The following is a 22383-nucleotide window of genomic DNA, read 5'->3' as shown; positions in this document are numbered from 1 at the left end:
ACTTTATGAAGAGGAATGTGGCATCAAGAGTGGAGGAAGACTCATCAACAATCTGTGTTATTCAGGTGACATAACCCTGCTTGCTGAAACTGAGGAGGACCTTAAGTGTTTGCTACAAAAGTTCAAAGACTGCAGCCTTCAATATGAATTGAAGCTCAACATCAAGAAAACAAAAGTTCTCACCTCTATGCCAATTAGCAGCATCACAAGGGATGGGGAATAGATTGAGATTGTTAACAGCCTCAACTTGCTTGAGGCAATTAACACTCTCAGTACCAGCAGACAGGAAATCAAAAGATGGATTGCATTGGGAAAATCTGCAGTCAGGGACTTCTCCAGAGTACAGAAGAGCAATGATGTCAGTCTAGAGAGGAAGGTGTGTTTGATACAGACCATGACCATCACAATTACTTGCTATGTGTCAGAGAGATGCACAGTGAATAAGGATGATAGAAGAAGAATGGATGCCTTTGAATTGTGAGAGGCGTATTGAATGTATTGGACTGCTAAGAGAGCAAACAGATCTGTTCTGGAGAGGGTGAAACTGGGCTGCTCCTTGGAGGCAAGGATTCAAGGATTTTGAAGCTCCATCTCACATACTTTGGGCATGTTGCCAGGGAGGACCAGTCCTTTGAGAAGAACATCATGCTTGGAGGGGTGGAGGGACAGAGCAAGAGAGGAAGTTCCTGTGGATGAGAAGGATTGACTCAGTGCTGGGAATAATGGGGGTAGGTATGTCAGAGACAATGAAATTGGCTCAAGATGGAGTGAGGTTCAGAGCTACTGTACATAGGGTCATTCTGAGCCACAAACAAATCGATGGCTAGCAACAACAAATGTACCAATAAGGAATAATTTTTATATGTATAGTTATGTTTTCAAATGTAAAACACAGCAAAGAAATAATGTGTAGAATGAGTATAACTATTAGCTCAGTCTCCTAGAAGAAAAGAAAATCACACTATAGTTGAATAAAAGATTTATTATAGCAATGTAGGCAATGTCTTCTGAGACCCATAAGAATGTCACTGTAGCAATACTAGAATGAGTGAGCAGTGCTAGGAGGTTTGTCCAACCCTTAATCCTGGAGGGAGAAAGAGAGAGAACTGTGTGGAAACAGCCATGAGACAAGAGTGGGATAACAATCACACCAGAAGGGACCATTCAGTGAGAAAGCCTGGAGAAGAAATATATATAATATATACTATATAAAATAAAGAATATATGTGTTGCATTAAAAATCATTAATAATAATAATAATAAAAAAGAAAAAAAAGAATTTTCTGCTCTTTCTCTGACCCTCCTCACCTTTCCAAGTATGATGTTCCTTTCCAAGAATTAATCTCTTCTGATAACATTCCCAAAGTACGTGAGGCAAAACCTCACCATTTTTTCCTCTAAGGAACACCCTGAGTGCACTTCTTCTAAGAAATATTTGTTTGATCTTTTGGCATTCCATGATAAATTCGGTACTCTTCACCAATACCACAATTCAAAGGCACAACTATATTTTCAGTCATTTTTATTAACTTTTCCAGCTTTCAAAAGCATATAAAGCAATGGAAATACAAAGGCTTGAGTTAGACACACCTTAGTCTTTAAATTGGTGTCTTTGTTCGTAGTCCTTTGAAAAGGTCTTTGACAGTAGATTTTCTAAATGCAATGCCTTTTGCCTTCTAGACAAACTACTGCTGGATTGGCACAGTAACTTTAGCAATGGGCTCGAGTGTGTCGGAGGTGGTGTGGGCAGCAAAGGACAAAAAAAGGTTCAGGTCGGCTGTTTATAGAGTTTCTATGAGTTGTACTTGACCTGACGGCACCTGACAATAACAAGATACTACCAGGAAAGTGGATTTTGGATCAAAAATAGAGTCTTAGGAGTTCCTTAACCTCTCCTATTCTTCTCAATCACTTATAAATTCTTTGCAATGTTGGGTTTTTTCTTATGTCTCTGCAGTATGATCATCCAGCTTCATTTTTCCGTGTATACTTTTTCATTTATTAAACATCTTAGTTTTTAGAATATCTATAGACATAACTTTAACCTTGCTATAACTAGATTGATTAAGCTAAATAACTTTAATCTTTTTTCATTGATAGAATTTTTATCATTTCTGCTTTTTATTCTTCTAAAATATTGTTTAAAGTTCTCCCCAACATTTTGTATATAAAATAAAATGTTGTCTACAAGTTTTGTACCTTTTCGTACCCATTTGATCATTTATTTGCATGAAAATCTATCAAATTTGATTGGCATGTTAGAACTACTCTGGTAGTTTTCCCAAAACCTCTCATGATAGCAGGTGCACCTATATTAATATGCATAAAAGGTATCAAGTTTTAAGACACAAAAATTTAATACAAAGTTAAATCCCTCCTTAGACTCCTAATTATAAGAATAGTAACATGTAACACTGATTGAGCACTTATTTTGTGCCAGGAATTAAATTATTTTACAACATGATATTATTTAATACAATCTAGGAATTGTTATGTGCTGTCAAGTTGCCTGTGATTCATAGCGACCTTACGTACAATCTTGTGTACAAGCTCTGAAGCCTGCCTTGTCCTGAGCCAGTCTCACTGAATCTGACACATCTATCCCCCTTGCCTCCGTTACTGTGTCAATCCATCTCACCTGAGGTCTTCCTCTCCTGTGCTGTCCTTCTACCCACCTAAACATGATGTCCTTCTCCAGGGACAGGTCTCTTTTGGCCACATGGCCAAAGTATGTGAGACAGAGCTTCAAACTCGTAGTCTCAAAGGAGAAACTTGCTTTCACCTTCTTCAAGACAGACCTGTTTGTTTTCTTGGTGGTCCAATGTATGTTCAAGACTTTTCTTCAGCACCACAAATCAAAGGCATTGATTCTTATTCTATCATCCTTAGACATTGTCCAGCTCTCTGATGCATAGCAAGTAATTTCAAAGACCATGGCCTGCATCAGGTAAAACTTGATCTCTAAATTGACAGTGTTGTTTTAATTACTCGGGAGAGGTCCCTGATAGCAGATTTTCCCAATGCAATTAGACTTTTGATTTTCTGACTGCTGGTGCCAAGAGCATTAATTGTGAAGCCAAGCAAGCTGTAATTGTTGCAACCTCAATCTCTTCTCCATCTATTATGCTGGCGTCAGTTGGCTCAATGGTGAGAAACTTTGTCTTCTTAATATTTAGCTTCAATCCATACTGAAGATTGCAGTCTTTGTCCTTCGGCAGAAAGTGCTTCAGGTCCTCTTCAGTTTCAGCAAGCAAGGTTGTGTCATCTGCAACATGCAGGTTGTTGATGAGTCTTCCTCCAATTCTGATGCCACATTCCTCTTCATAAAGCCCAACATCCTGAATAATCTGTTCTGCATATAGATTGAAAAGATAAGGAGATAGCATGTATTCCTTATGCACTCCTTTCCTGATTTTGAACTGTGCAGTGTTTCCTTGCTCTTTTCTTGGTCCGAGTATAGGTTTTGCATGAGCACAACCAAGTGTTCTGGGATTCCCATTCTCCTTTAGGTTAGCCACAATTTTTTTGTGATCCACACAGTCAAATGCCTTTGCATAGCCAATAAAACAGACACACATTCCTCTGGTGCTCTCTGCTTTCTGTCAAGATCCATCTGACATTGGAGATAATGTCTCTAGTCCTTTTCTAAATTCAACCTGTATTTCTGGTAGTTCTTTGTCAATGTACTGTTCTAGTCATTTGTGGATAATCTTCAGCAGTATTTTGCTTGCAAGTGATATTGATGATATTGTTTGGTAATTTCCACACTCTGTCGGGTCACCTTTTTTTTAGGATGGGAATAAATATGGATCTCAGTTTTTCAGGTAGTTGTCCTCCAGATTTCTTGGCACAATCTAGTGAGCACATCCAGAGAAGCAGGTGTTTGTTGAAATACGTCTATTGGTATTTTATAAATTCTTGTGGCCTTATTTTTTGCCAAGTCTTTCAGAACAGCCCGCACTTCCTCCTTCATCACCATTGCCTCTTGATCGTATGTTGTTTCATGAAATTCTTCTGTGTCAACCAATTCCTTTTGGTACAGTGACTCTGTGTACTCCTTCCATCTTCAAAATCATTGCTTCCAAGGAGCAACCTAGTTTCTCCCTCTGCAAAACAGTTTGTTTTCTTAGCAGTCCATAGCATGTACAGCACTCTTCTCCAGCACCATAACTCAAAGGCACCGGAAGGCAAATAAGATTCTTCTTCTGTCATCTTTAGTTATTGTTCAGCTCTCAAATGCATAGCAAGTGATTGAGAAGACTGGGGCCTGAATCAGGCCCACCTTAGTATTTAGACTGACATCTTTGCTCTTTAGCATTCTGGAAAGGTCCTTGACAACATACTTTCCCCAATGTGGAGAAGCTAGTGCATTTGAACCATCCATGTTTGGCTTGGCTGTGCGATTCCCCACTGACTAGGCCACTACAGATTCCCTTTTCTCTTATTGAACATCTAAAAATCAACCAAAACCACAAGTCAGGTTTACAGGCTTGCCAGCTTTTGTATTTGCCATTGAATAAATTCTGATAAATAGTGAGAAGAGAACAGTTCTCTTTGTTTTTAAGGCTGAGACCTTTCAGAAGCAGATTCCTTTGTCTGTCTTCTGAGATACTTCTGGTAGGGTTCAAACTTCCAACTTTTTGGCTAGAATTGAGGGAATATCCAATCTTTTGTTTCATTCAGAGATTCCTATGTATCTCTGTAGAACATATGATTTTAGGTGTTCTGAAAAATAAATATATATATATAAATTGAGAGCAGAAGGAAAATAGAAAGGGAACTTTGAGGTAGATTTCTAAATGGGAAATTGTAAAAAAGCAAGACTGACCTTTAAGATCATACCATTGGTGTGCACAGATGACAGCTTTCTTTGGGATAGGCCTCCCTCATATTGTAGTCAGACACTATCTCCTTCAAAAGTGGTGGCAGTACTTGACTCATTCTAAATTACAGGCATCCCTGATTTTTATGCCAGAAGACACTTTCTCAAATGTGCTGCAGGATGGCCAGATGGCCTTGTCATTGCTAATCAGTGGGTCACAGCACGCTGGAGAGCATGCTGAGGGCTCTGGCTTTAGTCAATTAACACAAGCTCCAAGTCAAAGAAAAGAATTAAGCAATCAACCCCTTTCTCTAATTCTTACATATTTTGGAAGTGTGCCTGTGATTAACTTGGTTTGAAAAATCTCAAAATAGGGTAAAAGAAAAAAAATAGAGCTTGTGCTCAGCAAGGAATCATAAGAAAATTCTCAAGTGAACTTAAAGAGAATTTAAATGAAATGCCTAATTAGAATATGATAAATAAAACCATGTATTATTTCTAAAAAAAAAAAAACAAACCAAAACACCCCAAACATACTATTTCTGTTGATAGAAATCATGTAAGGTTTTAAGAATAAAGTGGGATCTGGTGACCTATGATTAAATGAAATTTAATATTTGATATAACATTTGAGGAAAGTAGAGTCACTGTTAGTCAAACAGTTATTTTAAATGCATACAAAGATTTACTTACTTTATTGCTAAAAAATATTGATTCATAATGACATTCCTTTGTTTTTTTTGGCCACTTTTATGTTTGTCATTTCTGTGTACAGAAAGCATCTAATAGAATGACGGACACATAGTGAGTCCTTAAGAAAGCTCAGAAAGTTGGCTGAATAAATCAACAGTTGTTTTTATGTCCTTCAAACTCAGTATCAACTCATAGCTGACCCTCCAGTGAGTTTTCAGAGACTGCAAGTTGGGCAGGAAGAGATTGTCCACCTTTCTCCCTTAGAGTAGCTGATGAATTTAAGTTACCTGTCTCTGTGTTGTCAGCACTTTACCACTAGGCCACCAGACATCCCCAAAAAGAAATAGTAGTTTTGGAATTTGACTCTACTTCAGTACTATTAGTTGTTATATGGGAAACTATGGAACTGCTTATTACTCTTCTAGGCAAATGACTTGACCTCCTGATATGGACTACTTTTTGAAGAGCTGAGGATAAAGTATTGACTAAAATAGACAAAAAAGTTTCTGTGACTGACAGAGTCAAATTCTGAAATTTTTAATTGGAATGGTCTATTCAAGTTGTTAAATTGTTGATATTTAGATTACATATTTCTTTTAGTATGGTAACAATATGTTAGCCAAGTATAGGAAAACTTTTTGGAACTCCACTCTAACATGACATTTCCTTTAATATCTTGACTCGTAACTCTGCTCCTAACTAGTTGCAGATAAAATAAATTCATGACAATCCCATGTATGCCTGAGTAAAACTATGTACCATAGGATTTTCAGTGACTAATTTTTGGAAATTGTATTGCTGTGTCTTTTTCCCCCCCCTCCAATGTACCTCCTACCAAGTAGATCTGTATTCCTAAAACTTTATTATTTTATGGAATGTTTCCCATTCTAGAGCAATTTATAGAAAGATTGTTGTTTCTATTTATTGGGCCTATGCTTTTTCAAGCATTGAGGCCAATAGAAAATAGGAGGCAATGTATATGTGTACTTATCACTTCTACTGACCTGGAAAGAATCAGTTGGAGAGAAAGAATAGATTTGCAGTATCTAAACCTCTCAGATATGTGTGCTCACACTAACTCTTATTTTATGCTACAGCTGTTGCTGTTAGGAGCCATTGAGCTGGTTCCCACTCACAGATACCCTATACGAAAGAGAATGAAGTTTCCCAGTCCTTTCCTATCTTTATAATCACTGCTACGCTTGAGCTCAATGTTGTAACCAATGTGTCTATCTGATTTTTGGCCCTCTGCTTTACCAAACATGATGCCCTTCTCTATGGACTGGCTCCTCTTGGTAACTTGTCAAAAGTATGTAAGAAGTTTTGCCATCTTTTCTTCTAAGGAACGTTCTAGTGGTACTTGTTTCAAGATGTATTGTTTATTTTTCCCCCCACAGTCTGAGATGTATTCAATATTCTTTGCTAAAACCATAATTTCTAAATTTATTTTACATTGATGTATTTACAAAGTTTGAATAAATTGTTTTTCACACAAAATCCTTACCATTTCCTTCACCTTCTCCCCCTGCCACCCCTGTCCAATTGTGCACCTTAGTGGCAAGAAGCTGCAGACTCCTGGTTCAAGGCCACTAGCTGCTCTGAGGGAGAAGGATGGGCAACTGCTTCTGAAAAGCTGCCAGAGGGTCTGCTATGGGACAGTAAACAATGACAATGATTAGCATCTCCCCCGCCCCCCCATCCTCAACACTCTGCTTCTACCCTCCTCTTTCTCATACTCATTCTATAATAATGATTTTGTACGTTATTTGTTCTTGTGGTACTGAGTTAATTCACTCAACATAATGCTCCACAGTCCATCCTATGTTTGGTAGTAGTTTACAAAATCCTGCATGTTGCATAGTATTCAATTGCATGAATGTACCAGAACTTCTCAATCCATTCGTTTGTGGTTGGACATCAGGATGTTTCCGTGTTCTTGCGATGGTGAATATTGCTGCTATGAACATTGGTGCACAAGTTTTTGTTTGAGCTTAAACAAAAGTATATTCCAAGCAGTGAAATAGCTGGGTTATATGGAATTTCTATGCTCAGCTTTTTGAGGAAGTGCCAAACTGTCTTCCAGAGTAGTAGTTGTACCATTTTACAATCTCATCAAAAGTGTATGAAAGTTTCTATGTCACTACATCCTCTCTAACATTTATTACTTGCTGTCCTGCTAAACTTTACCACTGTCACTGGAGTGAGATGGTACCTCATTGTGGTTTTGATTTGCATCTCTCTTACTACCAGTGTATTGAAGCATTTCTTTATGTGCTTTTGGCCATTTGAGTATCTTACTCTGTGAAAATTCTTTCCATATCTTTTGCCTATTTTGTAACTGGGTTATTAATCTTTTTCTTGTGGAGGCCCAGGAGTATTCTATAAACCTTTGTTATGAGACTCTTATCTGTGATGGTATTACCAAATGTTTGTTTCCAGTCTGTAGGTTTTCTTTTCACCCTGTTGGAGAAAGGGTTTGATGTGCACAGGGATTTAATCTTTAGAAGGTCCCTTTCATCAATTTTATCATCTTCAGATTGTGCATTTGTGGCTGCATTTGGCAGTTTCTTTATATCGTAGACTAGGCCTTCTAAGCTTGATCTCAGTTTACCTCTTATTTCCTTTTTGGTTTTGGACTTTACTCCCAGGTCTCTGATCCACTTTGAGTTGATTTTTGCGTATGGTGTGAGAGCTGGATCCTGTTTCAGCTTTCTGCAGGTAGGCAGTCCAGTGCCAAAATAATAATTTAAAGACATCAACTCTTCTTCAGTCTTCTTTGTTTATTGTCCAATTTTCATTACATCTGAGGTGATTGAAAATACTAGACTTGGTGCAGATTTACTTAGTCTTCAAAGTTTTTGCTTTCAAGAAAGAGATCTTTTGCGTTAGATTTTCCCAATGTTAAACATTGAGTTCTTGACTCCTTCTGTCATAGGTGTTGTTTATGGGTTCGAGTAAAAGAAACTATTTGTCAGCTTCAAACTTTTTCATTTATCAAAATGTTGCTTATTAGTCTACTTATGAGGATTTTTGTTTTCTTTATGTCCAAGTGTAATATACTTTGAAGTGTTTCAAGTCTTCATCTTTGTAAAAAGAGCAACGGCCACGTGGGGAAGGCTATGTCTAACCTATACAAACTTCACAAAAGGGAGCTGTCTCTGTTTACAGCATCAATAGCACAAAACCAATTCCTTGAGATCAGACATGCCCTTCAGGCTGCCATATCTCTTCTACTCATCTCAACACCAATCTTACTGATTTACTGGGCTTAAAGCACAATGTTCTAGCTCACATATCACAAAGAACCATATTGGGAAAGTTTAAAGTTTATAATCAGTGCAACCACTGTGGAGGGTATGTCATCTAAATCATGTATGCTATTAATGAAACTCCCTCCAGTTCTGGTGCCACCATTTTCTTCATGTTGTTGTTATGTACCATTGAGTTGCCAGTGACTTGTGTACGACAGCTGTGAAGCCTAGCCTGTACTGAGCCAGTCTCACCACTTTTAATACATATACCCCCATTGCCCCAGTTACTATGTCATTCCATCTCATCTGGGATCTTCCTACCTGTGCTGTCCCTCCATCCTTCCATATACGATGTCTTTCTCCAAGGATTAGTCTCTCCTGGCCACTTGCCAAAGTATGAGAGATGGAGCTACAAAATCCTAGCCTCCTAAGAGAAAGTTGGTTTCACCCTCTCTAAGACAGACCTGTTTCTTCTCTTGGTGGTCTGTGTTATGTTCAAGGCTCTTCTCTAGCACCACAACTCAAAGACTCTGCCAACCTTAACCATTGTCTATCTCTCTGATGTAAATAATTGCAGGTAACCATAAAGACCATGGCCTGCAACAGGCACACCTTAGTTTCTAGCTGACATTATTGCTTATCAGTACTCTAAAGAGGTTCCTGACAGCAGATTTTCCCAGTACAATTTGTCTTGATTTCTTAACTTCTGGTGCCAAGAGTGTTGACTGTTTAGCAAACTGTAATTGCTAACAATCTCAATCAATTCTTCATCTATCATGGTGCTGCGATTTGGCTCAGTGGTGAGAACCTGTCTTTTTGATATTGAGCTTTAATCTATAATGAAGACTACAGTCCTTGATCTTCTTCAGCAAATGCATCAGGTCCTCCTCAGTTTCAGTGAGCAGTTTGTGTCATACTGGTTCAGGACAGGGCAGTGTTCAGCACTATTGTCCATAGGATCATTATGAGTTGTAGTGAACTTGATGGCATACAATGGCAATAATAGCAGTGTTCCCTTACTCTGTTCTCACAGCTTTCTGGTCTAGGTATAGGTTTCAAATGAGCACAGTTAAGTGTTCTTGGATTCCTATTCTTTTCAATATGAGCTGTGACATGTTTTGATCCACATAGTCAAATGTCTTTGCTTCGTCAGTAAAGCACAAATAGACATTCCTTACTTTCAACTGATGTCAGCAATGAGATCCTTGGTTCTATGACCTCTTTACACACTGTTCTAACTAATATTAAAGACTCTTCAGTAGTATTTTTCTTGCATGTAATATTAATGATATTGTTCAATAATTTCCACTATGTTGAGTTTCCTTTCTTGAGAATGGGAACAAATATGGTTTTCTTCCCATAAGTCAGCCAGACAGTTAGCTTCAAATTTCCTGGCATATTAATGAGACTGTAGTGAGGATTAAAAGATACTAAGTGTCCTCTGAGTCTCTCAAAATCCAGTCTTTAGTGCTGTATTCATTCTTGTTGTTGTTAGGTGCTGTTGAGTCAAGCACAACTCATGGCTATACTATGCACAAAAGATCTAAACCCTGTTCTATTCTTCACCATCTTCACTCACACTTCTTGACACATAAGAGCCCATTGCAGCAGTCACTGCAGCAGTCCACTTGGTTGAGGGTTTTCCTCTCCTTTGCTGACGCTCCACCTCTCCCAGCATCCTAACAACATACCCAAAGTATGTGAGTTGAAGCCTCATTATTATTGTCTCCAAAGAGCACTCTGGCTTCACCCTTTCCAAGATATAGCTGTTCATTCTCTTGACCATCCATGGGATGTTCAGTGCTCTTCTCCAACACCACAGCTCAAAGGTACAAATTATTTTTCTGTCATCTGTAGTCATTGTCCAGCTCTCAGATGCATAGCAAGTAATCAGAAAGACCATGGCCTGAATCAGTTGCACCTTAGTCATCAAACTGACATCACTACTCCTTAATACTTTGGAAAGATTCTTTACTACAGGTTTTTTCAGTGCAATGTGTCGCCTTATTTCCTGACTGCTTGTACCAAGGGTATTAAATGTGGATCCAAGCAAGATGAAGCTGTTGACAGTTTCAATCTTCTCTCAATTCATCATGATGCTGCCTATCAGTCCAGTTATAAGAATCTGTTTTCCTGACATTGAGATGCAATCCATGCAGAAGGCTGCGTTCCTTGATTTTCTGCAACAAGTGCTTCAAATCCTCCTCACTTTCAGAAACAAGTTTGTGTCCTCTGCATAACACAAAGTATTGATGAGTCTCCCTCCAATCCTGATGCCGCGTTCTTCTCATAGACTCTAGTTTCTCAGATAATTTTTCCTCAGCATACGGATTGAGTAGGTATGGAAAGAAAATACATTACTGGCACACCCCTTTCCCAATTCCAAACCATGCAGTGCTCCCCTACTCTGTTCACAGAACAGCCTCCTGGTCCAGGTATAGGTTCCACATAAGCACAATCGAGTGCTCTGAGATTCCCGTTTTTCTCAACGTCAGCCACAATTTATCATAATCCATGCAGTCAAATGCCTTTGCATAGTCAATAAAGCACAAATAGACATTCTTCTGGTATTCCTTACTTTCAGCCACGATCCATCTGACACCAGCAATGATATCCCTGATGCCATGGATTGACCTTCTGTCAGTTTGTTATCTACATACTGTTCTAGCAATTTAAAAATAATCTTCAGCAGTATTTTGCTTGCATGTGATATCAGTGATATTGTTCAATAATTTTCACATTCAGTTAGATCACCTTTCTTGCGAATGGTAACAAATATGGAGCACTTCCAATTAGTTGGCCAGAGAACTGTCTTCCAAATTTCCTGGCATAGACTGATAAGTGCATCCAAGGCTGCATGTGTTAATTGAAATAAGTTAACTGGTATCCCATTGATTCCTGGGGCCTTATTTTTTGCCAATGCCTTCATTGGGGCTTTTACTTCCTCCTTCATTGTGACTCTGTGTATTCCCCCCATCTTCTTTTTCTTTTAAAATGGAAATGGTCTTTATTATAGTTTTAGATATGATTCAAAGATGATATCTCAGTTAAATTTCTTTTATAAGTTTTTGTTTTTTTCTTTCTATTTGTTTATTTACAAAACTCGAATACAAATTAGAATAAACTATCTCAATTATCCTCACCACTCCCACCCATCAAACTGTACAACACAATAATTAATCCTCCCACCCCCCTGCACATCCACATCCCTCTGCTTCCAGCCTCTCCCACCCCTCCTGGATCCTTATACTCATTCTACAATAACGGTTTTATACAATATTTGTCCTTGTGGGACTAAGTTCACTCAACACAATGCTCTCCAGTGCCTCCCAAGTTAGGTAATAATTTACAAAGTTATTGCTCCTGAATGCTGCATAGTATTCCATTGTGTGAATGTACCATAATTTCTCAGTCTATTTGTTTGTGGTTAGACATTTGGGCTGTTTCCATGTTCTTGTGATGGTGAATAATGCTGCTATGAACATTGGTGTACAAATCTCAGTTTGTGCCTCAGTTCTCATATTTTCAGGGTATATTCCAAGTAGAGAAATAACTGGATTACATGGAATTTCTAAGTTCAGCTTTTTGAGGAAGCTCCAAACTACCTTCCAGAATGTTTGCACCATTTTACAATCCCATCAACAGCATATAAGAGGTCCTTTCTCACCACATCTTCTCCAATATCTATTACTTGCTGCCCTGTTAAACCTGGCCACTCTTACTGGAGTGAGATGGTACCTTATTGTGGTTTTTATTTGCATCTCTCTTATTGCCAGTGATTTGGAGCATTTTTTTCATGTGTCTGTTTGCCATTTGAATATCTTCCTCTGTGAAAATACTTTCCATATCTTTTGCCTATTTTGTAGTTGGGTTATCAGTCTTTTTCTTGTAGAGGCCCAGGATTATTCGGTAAACTTTTGTTATAAGATTCTTGTCTGAGATGGTATTACCACATGTTTGTTCCCAATCTGTAGGTTTTCTTTTCACCCTGTTGGAAAAAAGGTTTGATGTGCACAGGGATTTAATCTTTAAGGTCTTATGCATCAATTTTATCCTCTTTAGATTGTGCATTTCTGGCTATATTTGACAGTCTCTTTATACCTTGGACTAGTGCTTCTAAGTTGTATTTGAAGTGCTTGCTAGGGTTATATGAAAAGAGAAGGAAATAAAAGACATCCACATTGGCAAAAAATTAGTTAAACTGTCACTATATGCAGATGATATAATAGCACTCCTTGTCCTCAAAACCTACTACACAGCAGTGGTAACCAAAACAGCATGGTTCTGGTACAATGAGAGGCATATAGACCAATGAAAAAGAATTGAGAACCCAGAAATACATCCAGCTATTGATGGTCAACTGATATTAGACAAGACAGCCAAAGCTATCAAATGGGGAAATGACAACCTCTTCAACAAATGGTGCTGGTAAAACTGGACTTCCACCTTCAGAAAGCTGAAACAGGATCCACATCTCATACCATACACAAAAATCAACGCGAGGTGGATCAGGGACCTGGGAATAAAACCCCAAACCATAACATTCTTTATTTTTTTAATGTTTTATTAAATTGTTTCTTTTGCTGCAAGGCTGTTGCTTCATTGTAAAAAAAATAGCACCAGCAAAGGCAGTATATGGCAAAATTAAGACAGTATTGTTCTTTAGCTGACAGTGGACAGCTAACAAAAACTTATCATTTCTAGTGGAAAGTTTGCTAAGTATTCTGACCCACATCTAGGTACAAACATTCTTAAAAGACAACCTGGGATCAAGCTTAGAAGTGCTAGTTCTCCATCTTCTTTTGATGCTTTCTGGGCCATTTAATATCTTACCCATAGCGTCTTTTAATATTGTGACACAAGGCTTAAATTTGTTTTTCAGTTTTCAGCTTCAGAAAAGCAGGGTGAGTTCTTCCCTCCCCCCCCCAATTCCAGATCTTTGCACATTCCACGATAATACTTAACTTTGTTCTCCTGAGCTGCCCTTTGAAATCATCTGTTCAGCTCTTTCACTTAAGCGTGTTTTTCTTGTCTTCATTCTAAGAGACAAATTAATTCCTTCTAAGTATGTGTCATGGATGCAGTTCCTATACATCCTTAATTTTCATTGCTTACAACTTGAGTCAACCATTTCCTGCAAGTCATTTCTGCTACCAGATTTCATGCTTATCTGGGTCCTTTGTTCCCAAACAACACAAATTAACACTGGTTAAATGAACAATATAAAGTCTCCCCATGGTCCCCTCTTCCCCCACCTTTGGAAAAATAACTAGGTAATCAGTTTCAGATGGAAACGTTAGAAGTTAAAATACAGTGCAATCTAACTTTTCTGTAAACTTTTATTAAAGTCACAATTAAAATGAAAAAAATAGTCAAAATAAAATGAAATTTTGGAAAGAGAAAAACAAACAAACAAAACAGCAATCCACAGTACAATCCACTAAACTATGCTCTTGCAGTTATTACTGTTTCGGACTCTTCACGAAGATTCTTTATCACCAGATCTCCACTGTCTGAGAGAAGAAAACAATGTTTTCTACAGATGCTTTGTGTTGAAGAATCTTTGCTATTGGTGAAGTTTAGTATTTACTTGTCTGGATTCCTATATTGATTTACTCTTACTTCAGGTTTTCATCATTTATTTTTAAAGCATTGTAAAAGTTACTTAAACTATAACCTATATACAAAGGAATGCTTACTTTTCACACCAGTTTGATATATTTAAACACTTGTAGTGGATTCTAGAGACAAAGAGCACAGCATGTTGTATTGCTAACTCAAGCAGAGTAAGCCATAATATGTCAAGTCAGAAAACATTTTTATTCCGCTAGAAAATTCTTTTATGACTCTTTTCAATCATTCTCCACCCTCTCTCCCCAGAGGTGCTTTAATCTCACCATGGTTTTAGAATTTTATCAACAATCTGTGTTATGCAGATGACACAACCCTGCTTGCTGAAACTGAGGAGGGCCTGAAGTACTGAGGAGTAGCTGCAGAAAGTCAATGGCTCCATCCTTAAATATGGATTGAAGCTCAACATCAAGAAAAAAAGATTCTCACCACTGGGCCAATTGGCAGCATCATGATAGATGGAAAAGTTATTGAGATTGTTGACAGCTTTAGTTTGCTCAACACTCTTAGTACCAGCAGCCAGGAAATTAAAAAACGAATTGCGTTGGGAAAGTCTATGGTCAGAGACCTCTCCAGGGTACTAAGGAGCAAGGATGTCAGGCTGGGTGTGCCTGATTCAGGCTATGTTCTTTATGCAGTTACTTGTAGGTGTCAGAAAGCTGAACAATGACTAGGGATGATAGAAGGAGAATTGATGCCTTTGAGCTATGGTGCTGGAGAAGTGTATTGAATACACCATGGAAGGCTAGGAGAACAAGCAGATTCAACCTAGAGAGTGTTAAACCAGGCTTCTCCTTGGATGTGAGAATTCTGTAGCCTCATCTGACCTACTTTGGACATGTTGTAAGGCAGTAACAGTCCTTGGAGAGGGACATCATGCTTGGGAGCATGGTAGGACAGCACAGGAGAGGAAGACCCTCAATGAAGTGGATTGATTCAGTGACTGGGGTAGATGTGTCAGAAACAGCAAGATTGGCTCACGATAGAGCAGGGTATAGGGCTGTTCTAGGGTTGCTATGAATTGTACAACAGCAACAACAACAGCATGCAAATAGAAAAACTTAGTACACACCTTTGTTGTCTGGATCAACTTTATTCAGTTACTCTTTGTTGTGTTTTGAGTGCTCCTGAATGAAAAACTTATAGAATCAATTTGCTTTCCATTCATTAATATATTTTTTATTACATTAATTACCATCTTCACATTGTAACAACTTCTTTCAGTCTTATCCCTGTGTTACTTATTTCCATTCTTTAATCTTTCTACCCTGTTCACTTCCTGCTTCAGAGCTTTCTCCCTGGGCAAAGGCATTCTATTGATCCAGTATATATCTCCATGGTGGTGGTTCACTTATAGTATTTCTCACTGTGTCTGGCTGAAATTTGAGCACTTAGATGAATTCCAGGCTCCAAGGGTGACAAAGACTCATAGTCTCTGAGATTCTACCACTTTCTATCAGACCAGCAAACCTGGCCACTTTTATAATTTTGGATTTTATTACACAATTTTCTTCCATTCTGTTTAGGACCCTCTACTGTGATCTTGTTTACAGCAGCCAACAGTGGTGGCCGGGCGCTTTCCAGTTCTTCTGCCCCCCGTTTAGTGGAAGTTAATGTGATTGGGTCAATTTTTTTTCATTATTATTATTATTATTAATTTTAATGAAAATTTAGACAAAGTTTAGATTTCCGTTCATTCATTGCTGCACTTTTCTCCCTGCCCACCCCTCTCCTCCAGTTTCTTCTTCTCTTTAAAAAGTAGCAGAAAAATTCTTTCATTGCTCTACAATCCCTCCCCCCAAGTCCACTTCACTATGCAGCCTTAAAGCAACTCGTGCCTCAGAGGAGAGCTCTGCTGGTGTAGTTCATAGTGAGGTGTGTGTAAATTCACAGATTGATTGTCTCTGGTGGTTCAAATCTACCAGTGCCTCATCGGATGAAGAGGAGCAGCCCCTTTCCATTTTTATTTTACAACCTTGGAAGCTCCATGGAAGGTTGCCATGAGTTTTTTGAGTCTTGTCTCAGATTTCTTCAGATGGGTAATGTGAATACAGCCCACCCGTATGGGATGGCGTGCTGAGTGCTGTGTGGTGACTTTTGCCCAATTGATTACTATTCAGGGAAAGCAAAATGCTTTACTCTTATTTCCCCGAGTCATTGGTTTAGTTCTTTTCAAGTTCCTCATTCTCTGACCAAACAGCTTAATTTGCCCTGCTGAGCTTTATTTAGTGAGCATAATCTTTGGCCTGATGCTTTGATTCTATCACCAAAGCTCTCAACTTCTATTTGTTTTACTTCTGAGCTTCCTCCCTATTTCTACATACTTGGAAATTGTTCTTTCATATTTTCAATCTCAACTGTGTCTTTTTAATGATGTTCTTACAATCAAGGGATATCTATGTGTTTTCCTTAGGAGTACTTCAGCTTTCATCTGGCCTGGAAGTCCTCGTGGATGGCCTTGGCACCGAGATCCTGAGACATGCTCCGTTCTGATAATCTTTTCTTTTGTTGAAATAATAGTGAATAATTTCTATAATTCTCTTTAAATGATTCTGAAACAGAGATTCTATACTAGTATGAGATTCATACATTTTGGGTGCAAGTGTGATGGTTAGAGATTGATGATCCCAAGGTTCTATTTGTGTAAATATCTACCCTAAGGCAAGAGATCAGAGGAGTTTAAGTTTGGGTCAAGGTCAGCAGGCCAGCATCAGAATGACTGGGCAGTTTTGAGTAGAGCATGACTCCTATCATCTTCTCTGACTCACAGTATAATCTGAAAAAGGTGCCACAGAGAAATCATTTGAAGTAGTTAGTCTCTCAGAAGAACACAGTTTTGGGACAGATGTGACAGAATGTCCTGAACAAGTGAGGAAGGAGGCTTAGTTCTGCTTCAGTGACAATCGCAGCAGGGCCTGGTCATATCGCAGGCTTTCTTGCAGCCGCCTCTGCATCTTGCTGTCAGCTTCTTCCATATCCTCACCGGGGAACAGGCACGGGCATTGATTCTCACTGAGGCATTGGGGAAAGGTGAGATGAGGACAACGTAGAGATAGTGGGGCAATGCTGCTTCTACCCACTCCACAGCCAGGGGATGACAAGATGTTGTTTAGGAGAAAGGCAATTATATGGATGATGGAATGCCCCTCTGGCATTAATGAGTCAAAGCCAAAACCATTTATTTACTGTGTCCACTGCTATTGTGAACTGAGAACCATGTGGTGTAGGAAATGGTGAATTGAGGTCGGTCCATATAATGTGTAGGGAATGGGGAAAGTAAAGACAGTAGGACAGTGAAGGATCATAAATGTATAGAAATTATTCACATTTTATTGCAAAGGAACAAACTGATATTATTTGTTTCACTTACTCACTCATTGCCTTTGACTCAGAACACACTCATAGCTGGGCCCCCAGTGAGTTTCTGAGAGGCTGTAAATCACGGAGAAGGAGATTGCTCTTCTTTCTCTGAAGGAGCCACTGGTAGATTTGAACCTCCAGAGAAATGCTCCCTCTGGGTTAGCAGCCTATGGACTGTGCCACCTTATTTAAATCTTGTGACTGAGCTTCATAAAAGGTTTCTTGATTTCTTAGATTTACTTTCTGGCTATATCTTATTATCATTCTTTCCTACCCCAAATTAAGATTTACTGGCCTGTTGCTGTGGCTGTTAGGTGCCGTTGAGTTGAGTATGACCCATAGCAACCCTATGAACAGCAGATCTGAATCCTGGCTATTCTATTCTGTGCCATCTTCACACATCCTGATACCTTCTCATAAATGTCACCATAGCATAAAAATACATCTCTTAGAGGATATTGAGATAGTTAACAATTACAGCTTGCTTGGTTCCACAGTCAACACTCTTGGTACCAGCTCTCAGGAAATCAAGACAAATTACACTGAGAAAATCTGCTGTCAGGGACGTCTCCAAAGTACTGAAAAGTAATGATTTAATCCAGAGACTAAGGTGTGCCTAATTCAGGCAAGGTCTTCACAATTACTTGCTGTGCATCAGAGAGCTGGGCAATGACTAAGGATGATAGAAAAAGAATTCATGTCTTTCAACTGTGATGCTGGAGGAGAGTCTTAAACATACCGTGGACTGCCAGGAAACAAATAGTTCCATCTTGGAGAGGGTAAAACCAACTTCCTCTTGGCAGCTAGAATTTTGCAGCTCTGTCTCACATATTTTGGGTACGTGGCCAGGAGGAACCAGTCTTTGGAGAAGGACATCATGCCTGGAAGGGTGGATGGACAGCGCAGGAGAGGAAGACCTGGATGAGATGGATTGATAGAGTAACTGGGGCAATGGATGTTGGTGTGTCGGAGCCAGGGAGACTGACTCAGGACAGACCAGGCTTCAAAGTTGCTGTACACAGGGTCACAGGTGACTTGATAGCACATAACAATAGCAACAACATGACATACTGAGATTCTGAAAGGGAGCTTTGGTAGCCTAGTGAGTAAGAATTTGTGCTGTTAATGCAAAATCAGGTGGTTGAAATCCACTAGATGCTCCATTGCAGAAAGATGAACAATCTCCTTCCCTGCATTTTACAAACCCTAAAAACCCACTGGATGGTCAGCTGTGAGTTGGTTCTGACTCAACAGCACATAACAACTACAATAATTGAGGCAGAGACAGTTATGAAGTGAATCGAAGTTTTACTAAAGCAAATTCAGTACTTCAGGAGAAATAGAAAGGTACTTCTCAGTGAAAGAGAAGTGATTATGACTGAAGGAATGATATTTTATATCAGTGTTTAAAATTAATATCTTGAATATGTTTTGAAAGTGTGGCAAGATGTTTTGAAACATACACTGAATATTCTGTTTGTAAAGATTCTAGACAAAAAAATTCACTTGAAGTACTGAATATATGGTTGATGACAGCAGAGTAATGATTATGCTTATGGTTCTAGCTGAACAAGATCTCACGGCCTCTGTTTCTGTTTCCTTTAGCAGGTCTTCCAGTCACCTTCTTCCTTTAATATTCCGCTGGAGAGACTTTCTCAGTGCATTTCTCTGAACATGTGGATGTAAACAGATCTTATATGGAATTCCTATCCCATTACAATCCTAAGCCACAGCTTTTCCTTTACAGAATATGTTGTTGTTTTTGTTATGTGCCGTCGAGTCGTTTGCGACTCATAGCGACCCTATGTACAACAGTCCTAAACTCTGCTCTATCTATACTTTTTTTTTTACCCAGACCCCATTGATGTAGAAGTATTCACTAAGAATTAATTTCTGTATTAGCCTTTTACTGAAATAACATAGAGAATATTAACAAAATGTTATTGGCATAAAAATATCTTTTATTTTTCATTCACTGGTCATGAGTTAACTGGTTTAGCTCTGCTTCAGGCTGGATATAATTTTGGGACCAAGATCAAGGAGAAAACAATTTAGAGGGATGGATAGATAAATGCAAGGCCTATTGAAGTCTTTCTTCCACCCACACCTCATGGGCCAAATCAAGACTAAGTAGCCAGGGAGGAGATTTCCTATCTTTCACCCTTGGAATTGTTGGTGCATTTGAACTACCAGAGAAGCACCTTTGGGTTAGTAGTGCAGATACCGATAGACCACTCCACCAGAGCTTCCTGTTGTATATCTAGAGGGAAAGAAATCACTCACAAATACGCTCTGGCGTTGGAACTGACTCATAGCTGACCATCTTGTGAGCTTTCAGAGGCTGTAAATTGCACGGGAGGAGATTGCCCATCTTTCTCCTACAGAGCTCCCAGTGTATTATTGGAACTGCCAGAGAGGCGCCATCTTTGGACTATGCTACTAGGCTGACATAAAGCAGTGTTTCTTCTAATTGCTGTAAAATTGTATTTATCATTTTAGAGACAACTTTTTACTTGTTTCCTATACTATGCCATTCTTTGATTGAGAATTGCAATTTTATTCTACTTAGTCTGGCTGAACTAGCCTGATTGTTGGCTAATCACATATGATTGCCATAGGCAACATGTAGTTATTGAAATTATAAGAAATTTTTAAAAATTCCATATTCTCAGCCCCCGTAACCACATTTCAAATGCTTAAGCGCTACCACATGGTATAGCATGGAGACAGAATGTTCACATGATTTTAGAAAGTTCTAAATGGTCAGACAAGGTTAGACACAACAATAATAACAACCGTAACAACCTTCATTTACTAGCATGAACCATGTGCCAGACGCTCTGCTATGCAATCTGCATGATTCATTTAAGTTCATCCTTGCAACCCTCCAGTGAGATTTGCACTATTATTCTCATTTTTCTATCAAGAAACTTGATGCTTAGCAAAGATTAGGAGCAAACTTACTAACTAATGGATCTGGCTTACTTCAGGGCTCTGTCTCTGAGTTTCTAGGGTGCTCAGACAATAATTTTAAGCTGTTCTTACAAGGACAAATGCTGTATTGTTCAATAGCAGAGAAGAGGGATAGATTCCTCAGTTTTAGGTAGTGTTTGGAATGATTAGGGGAGCTTTGGTGGTCTAGTGATAAGAAGCTGCACTGCAATCCCAAAGACATGGGGTTGAATCCACCAGCTACTCTGAGGGAGAAGGATGGGCAATCTCCTCCTGTGTGATTTACTGCCTCAGGAGTAAGCCTGCTAGAGGGTCAGTTATGAGTCTGTTCAGACTGGATGGCACATAACAACAACAACGTCGGTGGATCAGGATTCATCTGATTGAACACACTCTTATTAATCACTGATGAATCAATTTGAACTCATAATGATTCCTTGTGAATGAATAGAAGTTCTCCATAGAGATTTCTAGATTACGACCTTTACTGGAACAGATCATTGCCCCACTAATCTACTGGCTGGATTTAAACCACCAACCTTTCAGTGAGTAGTTGTATGCTTAGTCCTCATGGCCCACGGCATCCTTGTTGATGCTGTTAGACGTCACTGAGCAGTCACTGACTCATAGTGACCCTATGTCAAACAGAATAAAACCCTGACTGTGTTGTCCTCACAACCTCAATCGTGTTGTTGAAATCACAGTGTCAACCCTTCTCCTTGATGGCGTTGCTCTTTTTTGATCATTCTCTTACCAAGCGTGGTGACTTTCTCGAGGGACTGACTGGCTCTTTTTGATAACATACCTAAGTTTCCTTATCATTGTCTTCAAGGAGCACCCTTGCTGGACTTCTTCTGACAAAGCAGGTGGATTTTTTTGCCCTCTTTTGAGAGCCCAGGGTATATTCAACACCTTTGCAAACACTACAATTCAAACACATAAATTCTTATTTATCTTGTCCAATTTTCATACATATCTAAAGGATATATACCTTTTCTGATTCTCAACCTTGCAATCTCCTCTTGTTTTTTGATCTATGTGCAGGTCCTGAATGAACACAATTAATTGTTCTGGGATTCTCATTATTCATAGTGTTATCCGTAATTTATTATAATTTGCATAGTTGAATGTTTTTGTACAGTTAGTAAAACATGAGTAAACATTGTTCTAGTATTCTCTGCTTTCTTTCAAGATTCATTTAACAACTGAAATGACATTCTCCATTCTATAGCCTCTTCTGAATACAGCTTGAATTCCTAGCAGATTGTTGTTTATGTAGTGGTGTGATATTTTAAAAATAATTTTTAGCAAAACTTTGCTTGTGTGTGATATTAATGATATTGTTCGATAATTTCTGCATTCTATTGGATCATCTTTTTTAAAAAAAAAGGAGCACAAATATTAATTTCTCACTAGAGATATCTAGCTTGCATAATTGATTAAAAAAGTGATGAGAATTCTTTGGTTGTAGTTGTCTAAGAGATTTCTGAATAGTTTACTTCTTCATACGAGGTGCGTCATGATTCTCCTCTGCTTATTTTTTTTTGGCTAAGATACTTTAGCAGGTATTTCTTTTTGGAGGTTGTTGTTGTTGTTATGTGCCGTCGAGTCGCCTGCGACTCATAGCGACCCTATGTACAACAGCCCTAAACTCCGCTCTGTCCTGTGCCAATC

Source organism: Elephantulus edwardii, unplaced genomic scaffold (genome assembly GCF_000299155.1).
Source record: "Elephantulus edwardii isolate Elephantulus edwardi_28Jun2011 unplaced genomic scaffold, EleEdw1.0 scaffold00099, whole genome shotgun sequence".
In the NCBI taxonomy this organism is placed as follows: Eukaryota; Metazoa; Chordata; class Mammalia; order Macroscelidea; family Macroscelididae; genus Elephantulus; species Elephantulus edwardii.
Note: the sequence above shows the minus strand (reverse complement) of the source record.